Below are 16,668 nucleotides of genomic sequence, written 5' to 3'. Positions count from 1 at the left end.
AAACATAAATCACATTCCGACCATCTTCCTTGGCCTTGATTCCACTGCGCCAACCAAAGCATCCAATGCCCCATCAGTGAGGCATTCCGCCCTCTGCCTCACTCTTTCCATTTCTTGCTAGGCTGGTGCGCCACAGGTAGGCTCCCACCGCTTTGAAGGCCTACAAGGCAGTGAGTGTGTCTGGTGATGCCAATTGACCTGCCCCTTTAAGAGCTGGCCGGCGCCAGTGTGTCTCAGGGAAAGTGATTATTGAAAGCACCTGCGCTGCGCCCCGCCGCAGCGATATTGGGTAGCACCTCCGCGTTAGCGCCTGATTTACCGCCGCAAACACCATCAGGGGCGCAACGACCCAATATCGCGCCAGGTGGCGCTAAGTCGCAGCTGGCGGTACTCTTAGCGCTTCGCCAGATCTAACGCCCCAAACGGGGCTATACCGAATTTCTAGGCCTTAGAGTCATTTAACAGAATGTGCAGCCTCTTGGCAGGAGAAGCTACAGCCCTGAGCCTGTCAATCCATGTGTAATATTTCAGGATCATTTGACCATTATTCCACATAAAGGATTAGGGAACATTTACTTAAAATTTGGGGGCAAAGTTCGGTTACGCCCCGTTTGGGGGTAGTAACCGAATTATCGCTGGAGATTTAGCCCCCGGAGCGGAAGTACCGCCCCGGCTGCTAAATTCGGCTTACTGCCCCGGCGAGGAAGCGGAGCGCTATCTTGGGCGCTCCACTTCTACTCGGGGCGGTGTCGGGGGCGCTAAGCGCGGTAGCGCCAGAGCGCTACGCGGCCGCGCCAGGTAACGCTGATGCGTTTCAGCGTCCCGCCCCTTCTGTTAAAGGGTCGCGGCCGCACCTCCCTTTAATTAGTACCCCACGAGCAGAGGTTGGCCCGGCTCGCGACCCGTGAGGCTGGCGCTGACACCTCCTGTGGCAGCCTCGCAGGGCACAGCTGAATTTCTGCTGCAGGGCGGTAAGGGGTCGCGGCAGGGTGCTAAGGGGTCATGGCGTAGGGCCGATTTCTCGGGGGGCGTGCCCCGCCCAGGCAATAAGCACTTTGCGCCCCTTTAGCGCCCCCCTAGAGGCGCTAACGGCAGGCGCAAAGGAGTTGAATTTCGAGGCATTTGTGTTTTAAAGCATCGTGTATTCATGCAAGTTTTTTTTTTAAAAAGGACTCTGAGACGATAGGTGGATAAGATGCTAATGAGCTTGCTTTGATGATTCCCCATAGATTGCAAATAAGCAATTGGTTAGCCTGTCTTGGCAATCAAAAAACACTTCACACCAATGATATTGGGAAGTCTTTTGATTCCCTTTCCTAGCTGTGAACAGCAAGCGATAAAACACAAAGATAGACACAGGCAAGGAAGCTTTTTGAAAGATTAGGGCTGCAAAGACAAATAAATTAGTTAGTTAAAGAGAAAGCTGTGAAAAGGTTAGAAATGCTAGTTGCTAACTTTAGAAGCCAACTTGTTTAAATCAACAAAGTCAATTGACCAATGTGGGGCAGCGTGGCATGGTCTTTACTTTTGTATTATTTCACAAAGTTAAGATGTACAGAATAATTAAATGAGTCTGATCATAATAACTGATATGTTCACCCTACTGTAAAATAAAGCAGGTTGATGCTTTATAAATATTCTTTTCTCATCAAGCGTTTGCTCGGTCCACCTTTGGCGAGATTGACAAAGTACACAAGCGAAATAAATGAATATCCTGATCACGGGTTGGGGCTATTGTTATGTCCCTGGGTTACGCTATCGTAGAAGTAGATATAGGGCAGAAATAACAACAGAAAACGCTGGAAAAACTCAGCAGGCCAGGCAACATCCGTGGAGAGAGAAACGGAGTTAATGTTTCAGGTCGAAGACCCTTCGTCAGAACTGAGGGCAGAGTCTGTCAACTCCAATACAAGTAAGCGGCGACAATCGCTTACGGAAGTGGTTGATGCTACTGAACTGGAGAAGGTACTTACAAGAGACCGAAATTTATGACCTGACTGTGACTTACTTCCAGTCAAACTGTGTGACTGCCTTCCAGGAGAGCTCCCATGATTCCTTTAGCAAGAATGAAGATTCCACCAACATCAAGGCAGACAGATGCTGAAGTCAATCAGTACAATAAGAAGCTATAGTGGAAGACAGACTCCAGCAGGGGCTATCTAAATCAGTAGCACAGGTAACCTTTAGCAATGCAATACTTTGCAGCTGGGAGAGCTTGATTCTTCAAAGCCTCCTGAATAATGTCAGCAATCAGGTAAAATAACGGGAGCAAGAAAGAAAAAACGATCACTAACACAAGGCAGAAGTAGATTTAAAGGGAGAGAACTTGGGAAGTTATGGTTGTAGAGGTAAAGTGGGGAGGAACTAAGGTGAAAGCAAATTCTAGTGTGAATCAGATGGCAAAAAGGGGACCAGCCGAGATGAGCCCAAATATATAACAATACCCAAGGGAATTAAAAAGTAAAACAAAACATCTGAGACAAGTAAAAATTAAAAGAAGGCACTAAAAAAGCAAACCAAAAAGGGGGCAACAGGAGAAATATAACAAGAAAGGGAAACAGTCGACAGAAGACGAACTGAAATGAAAACTGTGAGGTGTGTTTATTGTGGGATGTTTACAAGTGAGGAATGCCAGGTACAATGGAGGGATGAAGGGACTGCAAACACTAATCAGTAAGCTTAAAGAGTTATTGCCTTAGAGAGCAAGGTACAGGAATTTACAAGTGCAGACAAAAGGAAGGGGATTTTTGAAGGCCAGTGATTAAGTGAGTGATCCCAGGCAAGTGATATGGCCAGGCTAGCAGCAGATCTCAAGAGCGAAAATTCAGGGATTGAAGCTGCAGAGCAGCACAATGAGAAACAGTTTGTCACGACAAAGATACAAGTGTGGCAGAAAGCCAAAGAACTGGAGTTGCTTGATGGATTAAGGTTAATAAAAGCAAGAAAGGTAGGAAACCCTATGAAGCTACCCAGGAGATTATATTAGTGAATGGATATTGTAGTGTATGTACCCGTCTACCTTTAAGGGAACTATTGAATGTAACCGTTCACCTTTAAGAGAACTACTTTAGGTGTGGCACTATTTGTTTGGCTTCTGTATACTGTAATACCGATAGTGACCACACCAGTATATAAGTGTTGTGGCAGGATTGCTGGGGCAGATTCGCCCGGACCTTCGAATAGTAAAGACCTGTTTGTTTGTTACTTCTGAAGTCTGTGTATTTATTAACTGCACAACCCACAGACTTTACAGATATCATATGCTGTCCAACAATGCAGAAGATAATAGAGTGCCAGATGGACAAAGGACCAGCTTGCAGGTCACAGATTGTAGTTGTTCGTCAATTCTTTGCTCAGAAAAGTGGAACAGCTTTGTGTGTCATGTGGCTTGGTGTCAAATTTTGTTTTATAACACTCCTGTGAAGTGCCTTTTACTACTTTAAAGACGCTATATAAATGCAAGTTGTTGTGTCATAAAGACAATATCTGCAGGATGGTGAGCTGTTTACCTGGAGCTAGAGCAGTACATAAAGAGGAAAGGTTCAAAGGAATACTGAAGGGTTCAGGTAGGGACCCAGTAGTCATCCATGTAGGGGCAAATAACAATGGGATAAATAGTAGAAGAGCCTTAAAAACCATGTATATGATGACTGGTTCAAAGCTCAATAATAGAAGATGCAAAGTAATATCCTCTGGTGTGGCGGAGCCACTAAAGAACTCAGATCGTTTGTATATAATTCCCTTTAACAACATGTTAGCTACAGCCTGAGTCTGTATCTTTATTTATAATGTTTACTTGTACAGAGCGTGATTGTAGTGTCCGCGCCTTAATAATACAGACTGCAGGAGAACAATAAAACAGGTATTTACTGAACAGGGGGTACTCTTTTATTTGGACCCAAAAAAAAAACCCAATTCGACTGTAAATAAACAAAAGTTCAACTAAAGCTTAACAAATCAAATTAAAATTTGGTTTTCCGTGTTGATGATGCACTCCAGTCCCCGCGGCGCCCACCGGTCGCGGAAATACTCAAGCGCACCGGCGGACACCGCGTGCTCCATCTCCAGGGCCACCCGGGCGCGAACATGGCCGCGGAAGAGATGCAGGCAATCCGGCTGGACGACCCCCTCGACCGCCCGCTGCCTGGACCAATTGATGGCTCTTTTAGCCAGGCCCAGGAGCAGGCCCACAAGGAGGTCCTCCAACCTGTCCGCTCCCCTCCGCACCGGGTGACCGTAGATCAAGAGCGTGGGACTGAAGTGCAACCAAAAATCGAGGAGCAGCCCCTTCAAGTAGTGAAAGAGGGGCTGCAACCTCTCACAATCCATATAAACGTGAAACACGGACTCCTCCAGGCCGCAAAAAATGCAGGCGGCCTGGGAGTCCGTGAACCTACTTAAAACCTTATTGCACGGGACCGCTCCATGCAACACCCTCCAGGCCAAGTCCCCGATGGAACAAGGGAGGACTCCCGCATAGAGAGCCCTCCATTGGGGACCTCCGCTACCGCCGGTCGGCAAAACGCCACGCCAAGGCGTGTCTGGACGGTAGACGAAGATGGCAAAGTGGAGAGTGTGCAGGAGCAGCCCGTACAGGAAACCCCTCCGCGCGGAATGAAAAGGCACGGAGGGTATTTCCTCGAGACGGCTCAAGTTGTGAGGCGCCGGTTCCCGAGGGGAGTTTCGGGGCCGGGCGCCGATGAGGAATTCCGTCCGAACGGGGGTAAGCTCGGACGGGATCGCCCCACGTGCTTGAGCCGCCTCGATACACCTAGTGGAGTCGGGGCCCAGTGCCGCTTTTACCGATTCGATGGTTTCGACCGCGAGCTGGACGTTGGCCCAGGACAGGCGCCGCGCCAGCTCCTCCGGCGCCATCCAGCCCGCTCCTCCGCCATCGAGCAGGTCCCCGACTCTGGTCACCTTGCCAGCCACAGCCCTACCCTCCGCCAGCCGCCCGAACCCGTGTTCGTGGAGGTGCGGATTCCTGAGCAGCGGCTCCCGAAGGAGAGCTGCCGCTCCTGACGGGGGAGAGCTCCGCCTGGAAGCGACGTAGTTCCAAACCCATAGTAGTTCCTGGTAGAAGACAGGCAGCTCCCGCAGGCCGGCACGCCTGCTGCCCACTTTCGCAAACAGGAGCTGCGTGTCGTAATTGAGGCCATGCAGCTGGCGGAAGAAAAACGTCGCCAGCGCACACCATCTCGGAGGATTCTCGACGTACAGGTATCTCTGCAGCGTCTGAAGACGGAAAGTCGCAGCCTGGGTGCAAAGGCACACCAGCGCCTGACCGCCCTCCCTAAGCGGGAGACACAGAACCGTGGCAGAGACCCAGTGCTTCCTTTTGTCCCAGAAGAAGTCGATGAGCTTCTTCTGAATCTTGGCGACAAACGCAGGGGGAGGGATCAAAGTGACCAACCGGTACCACAACATGGCGGCCACCAGCTGGTTTATGACCAGCGCTCGACCCCTGTAGGACAACACTCGGAGCAGTCCTGTCCAGCGTCCTAGGCGAGCGGTGACTTTGGCCTCCAGCTCTTGCCAGTTCGCCGGCCAAGCGTCCTCGGCAGGGCTAAGGTAGACTCCCAAATAGAGGAGGTGCGTGGTGCTCCAGGCGAAAGGCCTGAACTCCTCCGGCAGGGAGTCCACCCGCCACTGACCCACCAGGAGTCCGGAACATTTCTCCCAGTTGATCTTGGCGGAGGATGCGTCCGAGTAAATCTGCTGGCATTCCCGCATCCTCCGCAAGTCAGCGGGATCCGTGACCGTGAGGAGCACGTCATCGGCGTAAGCCGAGAGGACCACCTCCACGCCCGGCCCTTGCAGAGCCAGTCCCGTCAACCTCTTCCGCAAGAGGCGCAGGAAAGGCTCCACGCAAATGGCATATAACTGACCGGACATGGGGCATCCCTGACGCACCCCCCTCCCGAAGCGAAGGGGCGCCGTCAAGGACCCGTTAACTTTAATCAGACACTCCGCGGCGGCGTACAGAAGTCGGATCCGGGCGACGAAATGCGTCCCGAACCCGAATGCGCGCAGAGTCCCGAAGAGATACTCGTGATCCACCCTGTCGAACGCCTTCTCCTGATCCAGGGAAAGGAAGGCGACCGACAGACCAGCCCTCTGGGAGTGGTGGACCAGGTCCCGGACCAGATGGATGTTATCGTGGATGGTCCGGCCCGGGACCGTGTAGGACTGGTCGGGGTGGATCATGTGGGCCAGCACGGTGCCAAGGCGAGCAGACATGGCACTGGCAAAGATTTTATAGTCCGTGCTGAGGAGGGAGACCGGGCGCCAGTTCTTAAGGAGGCGGAGATCGCCCTTCTTAGGCAGCAGGACAATGACCGCCCTGCGCCAAGAGAGGGGCATCTCCCCGGTCGCCAAACTTTCCCCCAGGACCCGCGCGTAGTCGCCCCCCAAGACGTCCCAGAACGCCCTGTGGAACTCCACCGTCAGCCCGTCCAGCCCCGGGGACTTTCCCCTAGAGAGCTGGCGGAGGGCGCCGGTCAGCTCCGCCAGACTTAGCGGAGCGTCCAATTTTTCGGCGCCCTCCGGGCCAACCTTCGTTAGGTCCTCCCACAAAACTCTGCGCGCATCCTCGCTGGACGGATCCGGAGAGAACAGAGCCCCGTAATAGGCGCGGGTCTCCGCGCGGATTCCCTCCGGATCCGAGACCAGAGATCCGTCGTCGGCCAGCAGCCCCAAGAGCTGCTTACGGACCCCCCGTCTTTTTTCCAGCGAGTAGAAGAAGGGGGAGCCGCGGTTCAGGTCCCGCAGGAGCTGGATCCGCGACCTCACGTACGCGCCTCGGGACCCGACGAGCTGCAGGTCCTTCAGCGCGCCCTTCTTCTCTTCGTACACCTTCCGCAGGGCCGGGTCCTCGACGACCTGACCGAGACGGGACTCCAGGTCGAGCACCTCCTTCTCCAACCGCCCGACCCGGGCCTCCCGCCTCTTGGTCGACCCCTTCGCGTACTCCTGACAGAAGAGACGGATGTGAGCCTTGCCCACATCCCACCATAGCCTCAAGGAGGGGAAGCCCCCCTGCTTCCTTCTCCAGTCGGCCCAGAATCGACGAAACGAATCCCGGAACCGTGCGTCCTCCAGCAGCAGGTTGTTAAAATGCCAGTACACGGACCCCGCCCGCGCGCGCAGTGGAGCGAGCTCCGCCCACACCAGGTGGTGGTCCGTGCACGGCACCGGCCGCATGGAAGCTGCCGGAACGCAGGAGACGAACGCCCGGGAAATGTAGAGGCGGTCGATTCTGGACCTTCCTCCCCCAGACCTCACGCTAGTGAAGGCGCTGGAGTCGGGGTGGAGATTTCGCCAGACGTCCACCAAGTCGAAGGACCCAACCAGGTCCCTCAACTTCTCCATCGCCGCCGGGCTTCGCGGGGGACCCGAACGGTCCCTCGCCTCGAGGGTGCAGTTAAAATCCCCCCCGAGGATGACGCACTCGCCCACGTCGATGGAGCCCAAGAGGGCGAACACTTCTTCGAAGAAGCGCACTTGCTGCGCACTGGTCTGAGGGGCGTACACGTTCACTAGATGGAGCGGCACGCCCCCCAGGCGAACAGTGACATGGAGCAAGCGGCCCGGCACGTGCTCCTTGACCCCCAAGATCTCCGGCTGAAAATGCAGGGCCAGCAAGATAGCCACCCCGCTGGAATTGTTGGAGAGGTGACTCATGCTGACCCCTCCTTGCCACTCCAGGAGCCACGTGGCTTCGTCTCCCGGAACGGTGTGGGTTTCTTGCAGGAAGCACACCGCATACTTCCCGTCCCGAAGGACCGAGAAGTTATTGAATCTGCGGCGCGCCTCCCTGCTGCCGTTGATGTTGAGGCTGGCTGTGGTTATCTTCATGTCAGAAGCATAGTGCAACCTCTACCTACACCTAACGGGGCGAGGAAGCGCAGCCGCTGGTCCGCCGCCACTTCCTCAGCAGCCCAGTGAGAAACGTTGTGAGCCGACGCAGCTCGAGCGGGTTCACACCCTCGTCCGCGCCCAAGATCTTAACGGCGGCGCGGACGGAATCGATGAGCAGCGCCAGCTCCGACCACCTGTCGAGGGCCAGCCGGACCTTATTGCGCTGACCCAGGCACGTGGCCATAAAATCCCGGAGTTCCCTTACGGAAATGAGGGGAGACTCGGCAAGGGGCACGAGGTCATCCATCGCCACGTCGGCGCTGGAGTCCGAATCGTCCTCCGTGCCCATCACCGAGTCCCCATCCTCCTCCAGGGGGTCGTCACCAGCGGCCGACCCGTCCGCCGCGCAGTGCGAAGCGAACGACTCGGCCGCGCCAGCCAGCCCCGCCTCCGCCCGGATCCCACCCCCAGGATCGGCGGCAGAGGATTTCTCCCTGGGCTCCTCTAGGGGTGCCGGGCCAGAAGACGGCGGCGGTTCAGAGCTCCCCTCCGCCTCAGACGCCGGAACGACCGGAGAAACCGGGGAGAGAACAATTTCCAGCTACTCCAGTACGTCCGGCATCAGAGATGCAGCCAGGGGGCCATCCTCCTCCCCGCCACCAACCTCCGACCCAGCGGACGGGGGGTTTTGAATTAAAAGCTCTACCAGGACGAGCATCCCCTGGGAGACGTCCGGGTCGCATTGGGCGAGCTCATTATCCTCGAGCTCGCCCGACCCAGCCCCCAGGCTGCCCGACCCGGCGAGGGGTAACGACACCGATAAAAGGTCAACTTCAATTACTGCCGCGGGTTGTTCCGCAACCCCCCCCCACGGGCAGGGTCTCATCCCCATCCCCGGGAGGCACGTGCTGGACAGACACATCTGCCTCAGCCTCCCGAGGGACAGGCGACCCCTGCCGATCGCTGGTGATGACGACAGCGCTGGGGGGGCGGGGGGGCGCAGTACCCGCGGCGGGCGACGACTCCCCCTGCTCGGAGGGACCTTCCTCCTCCCGGTCCTCCTCCTCATCCAGGGGGTCGCGCCTTCTTTTTAGCACGGAGGGAGCGAGGGAGACCTCCATGTCTGCAAAGGCCTCCTCCTCGACTCCCTCCGGCGGAGCAGGTTTGTCGGGTTCCTCGGGCCCGAGCCCGGCCGCAGGTATTGGCATTACCGCTCCGGCGGTTGCGGCCACAGGCTCGGGCACGGGGCCCCTCCCGCTCACATCTGCCCTGATCAACTCCGCGAGGAGCGCGGGTGTAAGGGGCTCAAGGGGCAAGGGCTCACCATCCACGGGGGGACCTGCCCTAAGGTGCTTCTTTTTTCCCCGCGCCTTCTTTCCGGCCGGACACGCTCCCTCCCCCCCGCCGGAGGCCTTGGTGGCATCGGCCCCCGACGTCAACCGCGCATCAGACGTACTTGACGCGCGGGCAGATCCGGGGGGAAGGGCGGCGGCGGCGGCGCCAGCCTCGGCCGCACGAGATGATCCGGCGGCCTTGGAGGCAGGGCAGTTCCTCCTGATGTGCCCCACCTCCCTGCAGGCATGGCACCTCACACCGTCCGACGTCCAAAAGGCGCGGTAGGCGGTCCCCTCGTGGAGGACGACGAACGCCCCTTCAGTGTCCTCCTCCCGCGCCAGCTGGATAAACAGCTGGCGCCGGAAGGAGAAGACGTGGCGAAGGCTGGCCTCCCGGAAGCCGAGCGGGATGGGCGTGATCCCCGACCTCACCTCCCCAAGTTGTCGCAAATGGGGAAGGAGGAGCTCACCAGGAACATAGGGCGGGACGTTGGAAATAATGATCCTCTGCGCGGTGGCCTCGAGAGGATCCACCGGCAGGAAGGTCCCGCCCACGGTGAGCCCCTTGGCGACAGCCAGGGACACCGCCCGCTCCGACCCCAGGAAGAACACAGCCTTCCCATACATTTTCGAGGCCGCGACGATGGCTGAGGGGCCGACAACCCCAGCCATGGCCTTGACGCAGGCCTCGATGGTCATAGTGGGGTGAGTGTAGCTCTTCACCCCAAGCTTTTTTGTTATTAATCGAAAAGGTGACGGGGCAGCAGGAACAGCGGGAGCAGCTGTGGCTGTGGCTACCACTCTCGCATAGGTCCCGGCTGGCCCCGCCACCGGCGAAGATGCAGTCGCCATTCTGGGGTGCTTTTTTTAAGGGCTACACTCACCCCAAGTCACAGGCCTGAAGGTGTTAATGGCCTCGGTGTATATATATATATTTTTTGTCCTCTATTGAGCAGAGGGAGCTGATTAAAATGAGGACACACCTCTCTCCTTATTGATTTAAATTGGGAGAGGAGCCCTCGCCCCTCTGCTCAATTGGCAATTAATAAAATAGATGAAACTAAGGTGCCTTAGAAAGACAGGCAGAGAGAGACAAAGAGAGAGAGAGAGGTGGGGGGGTGGGAAGGAGGGAGGCCGCAAAGGGCAGTGTTGCCACTCAGGATGGTGGGTGGGTGTAGGCAGGGTTGCACTCTCCGATGGAAAAAGTCTTTGGTGGTGGTGGTCTTCTGGCAGGGGGAGAAGACGTCTTCACCTGGAAAAGCTGGAGAAGCCCAGGCTTAGTCCTGCAACAGGTCTTAACGATGTAATTAAATTAAATTAAGGACTTCACCTTGGGCAGCTCCAAGCTCTCCCAGGGCAGGCAATAGAAGGGATGCTAATTAGTGGTGTGTGTGGCCTAGCTTTTAACAAGAGCACACACACACTACACCCCTTGATGATCCGGCCTTGCTTCTTCTTTTCTCCCCCCACCTAAAATACAAAGTCTTGGGAGAGTGCCCCAAATAACACCCACCTGTAGATGTTCCGGATGAAGTTTTCTTCCCTCCTTTCAAGCAGTTGGTTTCTCTCCCCTCTCTCCCTCTCCTGAAGTGGAGGCCAATTTGGGGAGGCAGTGATAGAAAGGCCTCTCCCCTGGTTGATGTTGATGTAGGCCTCCTTTCTCCTTCTCCTCCTCTGTCCTCTCTCTCCAGGCACCTCAGTTGATGTAATGATGGTGGTGGTGGTGGTCCAACGTTCTCCTCCTCTTCCTGGTCAGGGGACCACCACTTTAATCCACTCTCCAAAGTCTGGCTGCTCCCTCTGCTCGTGCTTGCAGCTGAACAGAGGGTAACTTAAGACTGAAATACAGAAGCCTGCTATGGCTTTATATACAGGGGTGGTCACTGCCGGTACTGCAGTATAGAATCAATTCTTCTCTTAAAGGTACATACACAACAATTCCTCTCCTTTTAGATAAACAGTACATAACATTCATTTAACAACTGAATAATAACTAATTACAATTACAATTTTCTCTGTACTATATACATCAACTGAAATAATCATTTATAAGTTCAGTCTTTGAGGAGGCTTCCTGATCCTGACTGGATAGCGCCTTTCTCGAGTATCCTGTTCTTGTGGCGGAGTTGATTCTGGCTCATTGTCATTGGTTGGTTCGTCAGCTTCCAATACCACTGCTTCTGAGGTAGACGCAATCTGTACTTCGGGTTGATTACCAGGTGCACCTGCTCGTGGTATGGGTTTGGCTTGTTCCTGTGACTCTAGAATCTGGTCAGCATGGCGTCTCACGATGCTCTCTCCAACGTCCACTGTGTACATTAGTGGTCCCTGCTGTGTGCATATCGTTCCTGGCTGCCATTTTTCTGTTCGGTAGTCGCGGGCCAAGACTGGTTGCCCTATCTTGAAGCTCCTGGTTGGCTTCTCATTTATGTGCTGGAATTGCTTATCCTCAACATCTCGTCTTATGTTTGGTTTGAGCAAATCCAGGCGACATCTTAGCCTTCGGTTGAAGAACATTATGGCTGGAGCTTGGTTGGTGACTGCATGTGTCGCATTCCGGTAAGCAAACAAGAAATTATCCACCTTGTGTTGTAGTGGTATGTCATCATTATGCATTGCCTTTATGGCCTTTTTAAAGGTCTGCACAAACCTCTCAGCCAATCCATTTGTGGCTGGATGATATGGGGCAGATGTATAATGTTTCACCCCATTATTCCTCAGAAACCTCCGGAAATCCTCGGACACAAACTGTGGTCCATTGTCGGAGCAAATCTGTCTGGCAAGCCATTCCTGGCGAAGATGGTCCGTAGGACTGCAATAGTTTTCTCCGTGGTGGTGGAGGATGTAACGTCCATGTGTAATTGAGACACGGACTGCAGGAGTTGGTTATAACAGGTGTTTACTGAATGGAGACAAAACTGGAACTACTATACAAAGTTACTACACAGGCTTATATACGGGGTGGTCACTACTGGTACTGCAGTATACAGGGGCTGCAGAATATAGTTCCTTCTTCAAAGTACATACACTACAATTCCTCCCCTTTTAGCTAACATAAGTACATAACATTCGATTAATAATTAAATAATATATTTACAATTACAGTTGCTATATACATTAGCTGAAGTTAAGCAATTATAAATTCAGTCTTTGCGGAGGCTTCCTGATTCTGTCCGGATAACGCCTCTTTGGGGTATCAGGTTCTTCTGGCAAAGTTGATTCGGGATCAACGTCGTTGTTTGGTTCATCTGCTTCCAATATCACCGATTCTGAGGTAGATGCAATTGGTACTTCGGTTTCATCACCAGGTGTATTGGATCGTGGTGTGGATTTGACGTTTTCCAGTGACTCTAGAATCTGGTCAGCATGGCGTCTTACAATGCTCTCTCCAACGTCCATGGTATACATTAGAGGTCCTTGCCGTGTGCAGATCGTTCCTGGCTGCCATTTCTCTGTGCGGTAGTCCCGGGCCAAAACTGGTTGACCTATCTTAAAACTCCTGGTTGGCCTTTCATTCATATTCTGAAACTGCCTGTTCTCCACATCTCTTCTGATGTTTGGCTTAACCAAATCCAAGCGGCATCGTAGTCTTCGATTAAAGAACATCATGGCTGGAGTTTGGTTGGTAACCGCATGTGTCGCATTCCGGTAGGCAAACAAGAAGTTATCCACCTTGTGTTGTAGGGGTATGTCTTCATTACACATTGCCTTGATAGCCTTCTTGAATGTTTGAATGAACCTCTCAGCCAATCCATTGGTGGCTGGATGATATGGAGCGGATGTGTAATGCTTAACACCATTGTTCTTTAAGAACCTCCGGAACTCTTCAGACACAAACTGTGGTCCATTGTCGGAGCAAATCTGTTCAGGCAGCCCATTTCTGGCGAATATGGTTCATAAGACTGTGATAGTTTTTTCTGTGGTGGTTGAGGACATTTTTATTACCTCTGGTCACTTTGAATGTGCATCCACCGCAATTAAAAACATCGAGTCCATAAATGGACCAGCAAAATCAATGTGTACCCTTTGCCATGGAGATGAGGGCCACTCCCATGGATGTAGAGGGGCTTGTGGTGGGGCGTTTTGGACCTTCTGGCATCCTGTACAGCTCTTGGTCATCTCTTCGATTTCTCTATCGATTCCTGGCCACCACACAAACGCTCTGGCTAAGTTCTTCATTTTTACCCCTCCCAGATGACCCTCATGAAGCTCATTGAGCACTCTATCCTTCAATTTGGGTGGAATTACTACTCTGGATCCACACATCAAGGTTCCTCGGCACACTGACAGCTGTTCTCTTCTTGGCGAGAATGCTGGCACCAGTGGTTCGCCATGTGCTGGCCATCCCTTCACCGTTAAATCATAGACCCTGGAGAGTGTCGGGTCATTTCGTGTTTCCTTTTCCATGTTTGCATTCGTCACAGGTAGACATTCGACTATGGTCGAGTGGAATATCTCCACAGGATCCACTGCAGGTGCTTCTTCCACCGTCGGCAATGGTAGGCGTGACAATCCATCAGCATTCCCATGCTGTTTAGTTCCTTTGTACTCGATGTCATATTGGTGTGCCCCTAGGAAAAGGGACCACCTCTGTAGCCGTTGTGCTGTCATTATCGGGACGCCCTTCTTAGGGTTGAAAATGGAGACAAGAGGTTGATGATCAGTTAGTAGAGTAAATTTCTGTCCGTGCAGGAAATGATTGAACTTCTTCACCCCCCACACCAGGCTGAGGGCCTCTCTGTCAATCTGGGTGTAGTTACGCTCGGCTGCAGTTAACGAGTGTGACGCAAAAGCTATCGGCCTCTCTGAACCATCAAGGGACTTATGTGACAGTACCGCTCCAACGCCGTAGTGAGACGCATCACACGCCAGTCTTATCGGTAGTGATGGGTTGTAGTGAGCCAATACTTCTCTTGAAGTGATCAGGCCTTTACACTTCTGAAAGGCCCGCTTACATTCATCGCTCCATTTCCATGCTACTCCAGTTTGTAGCAGGGCGTTCAGTGGGTGCAGAATTGTGGACAAATTCGGCAAAAACTTATGGTAGTAATTCACCAATCCAAGGAATGACCTCAGTTGCGACACATTTTCAGGCGCTGGAGCCTTAACTACCGCTTCAATTTTGTCAGGGGACTTATGTAACCCCTCTTCATCAATCACGTGGCCACAATACGATATTTGTTTCTTAAAAAACTCGCACTTGGGGCGATTGGCTCGTAGCCCATGTTCTCTTAGTCTAGTGAGCACCTGCTCTAGGTTAGCAAGGTGTTCACTGTCATTTTCACCCGTCACTAGGATGTCGTCCAAGTAACACTGAGTCCCCGGAATCCCTTGCAGGACTTGTTCCATCGCTCTTTGCCATATAGCCGGAGCTGATGCAACTCCGAATACCAGTCGATTATACTGGTAAAGACCTTTGTGAGTGTTTATCGTGAGATATTTCCTAGAGGATTCTTCCACCTCCATCTGCAAATATGTTTGCGCTAGGTCAATTTTTGTAAAACGTTTCCCTCCAGATAGTGAGGCGAAAATATCTTCTATCCTCGGAAGAGGATACTGTACTGTGTGAACGACTGGGTTCACAGTCACCTTGAAGTCCCCACAGATGCGAACCTTCCTTGGCTCCTCAGACTTATTGTTTAACGTTTTCTTCATGACAGGAACGATGGGTGTCGCCCACTCGCTCCAGTCTACCTTAGTTAGCACGCCTGCATTCTCCAGATTCTCCAGCTCTGCCTCGACGGCTGGGCGAATTGCATACGGTACCGGTCTTGCTTTGAAAAACTTGGGAATTGCATTCTCTTCTATTTTTATCGAGGCGGTTACGCCTTTAAGAGTTCCCAGTTCTTGTTGAAATATCTCTTTAGCGTTAGCCAAGATTTTTGACAATCGTCCAGGTGTGACGTCGTCATCCTTTTTACCAGCCACCGTCAGTGCCTGAATGGAGTGCCAGTCTAAACTTATCTTTCTGATCCATTCACGCCCCAATAACGGTGGTCCACCATCTTGCAGTATGTACGGATACAATTTCTTTATTTCCTTGCCGTTGTATTCGACAGGCACCCTTATTTTCCCTCTGGGGTATACTTTCTGCCCCGTATATGTCTTCAAGACAATGGATGTGTCTTTCAAGGGTATGTGTGAGAATAGCCGCTCGTAGTCTCGTCGATTCATGACGGTCAGGGCTGATCTTGTATCCAATTCCATTTTGACTTGGGACCCTGCTATCGTGAGGGTGACCCAAATGGTTCGGTGATCCTCTTTTGTGATTACGTTGTGTAGTTTGAGACAGCTTAGTCTCTTGTTCCCGGATTCACTATCGCTCTTCTGGTCTTCGGAACTACTGTCCGTCATCTTTTGTACTTTCCTGTACTTTTCCTTAGTAGTCTTTTTGTTGTCGTTAGTCTTCTTCCCGGACCTGCAAACTCGTGCAATGTGCCCCATCTTTCCGCATTGCCTGCATGTTTTGTCCTTGGACCAGCAGTCCTTCTGGTCATTGGTTGTTCTGCCGCAGCGATAACATTTTTCAAATCCCCGTGTCATTTCATGGGTGCCGTATTCCTGTGGCTTTTGCTGTATTTCCGTAGCTCCCCTTGCTGCTGCTTCATACGATACTGCCACGCTGAAAGCCTTATCTAGCGTCAGCTCTTTCTCTGAGAGTAACCTCTTCTGGGTTCCTTCACTCAGGAGTCCACAGACAAATTTGTCCTGTAGGGTATCTGCCAGTCCTGCTCCGAACTGGCAGTGCTTTGATAGCTTGCGTAGTTCCGTAAGGTAATCAGCATTGCTCTCATCTTTATGCTGATTTCTCTTGTGGAATTTAAATCTTTCTGCTATCAGCAGCGGTGTATGATTTAGGTGTTCCTGTAGGATATCAACAATTTCGTTAAAACTCTTCGCCATCTGTTTGACTGGAGTGATCAGGTTCCGCAATAGGCCGTGCGTTCTTGCGCCCATTAAGTTTAGTAGTACCGATGCCTTTTTCTCATCGGCTACTTAGAGTCATAGAGTCATAGAGTAATACAGCACGGATAGAGGCCCTTCGGCCCATCGTGTCCGCGCCGGCCATCAAGCCCTGTCTAATCTAATCCCATATTCCAGCATTTGGCCCGTAGCCTTGTATGCTATGGCATTTCAAGTGCACATCCAAATGCTTCTTAAATGTTATGAGGGTTTCTGCCTCCACAACCCTTTCAGGCAGTGAGTTCCAGACTCCAACCACCCTCTGGGTGAAAAAGTTCTTTCTCAAATCCCCTCTAAACCTCCCGCCCTTTACCTTGAATCTATGCCCCCAAGTTATTGACCCCTCTACTAAGGGAAAAAGCTCCTCAGCATCCATCCTATCTATGCCCCTCATAATTTTGTACACCTCAATCATGTCCCCGCTCAGCCTCCTCTGCTCCAAGGAAAACAAACCCAATCTGCCCAGTCTCTCTTCATAGCTGAAGCGCTCCAGCCCTGGTAACATCCTGGT

Source organism: Somniosus microcephalus, chromosome 12 (genome assembly GCF_052327205.1).
Source record: "Somniosus microcephalus isolate GS21.2 chromosome 12, FLI_Smic_1.0, whole genome shotgun sequence".
Lineage (NCBI taxonomy): Eukaryota > Metazoa > Chordata > Chondrichthyes > Squaliformes > Somniosidae > Somniosus > Somniosus microcephalus.
Note: the sequence above shows the minus strand (reverse complement) of the source record.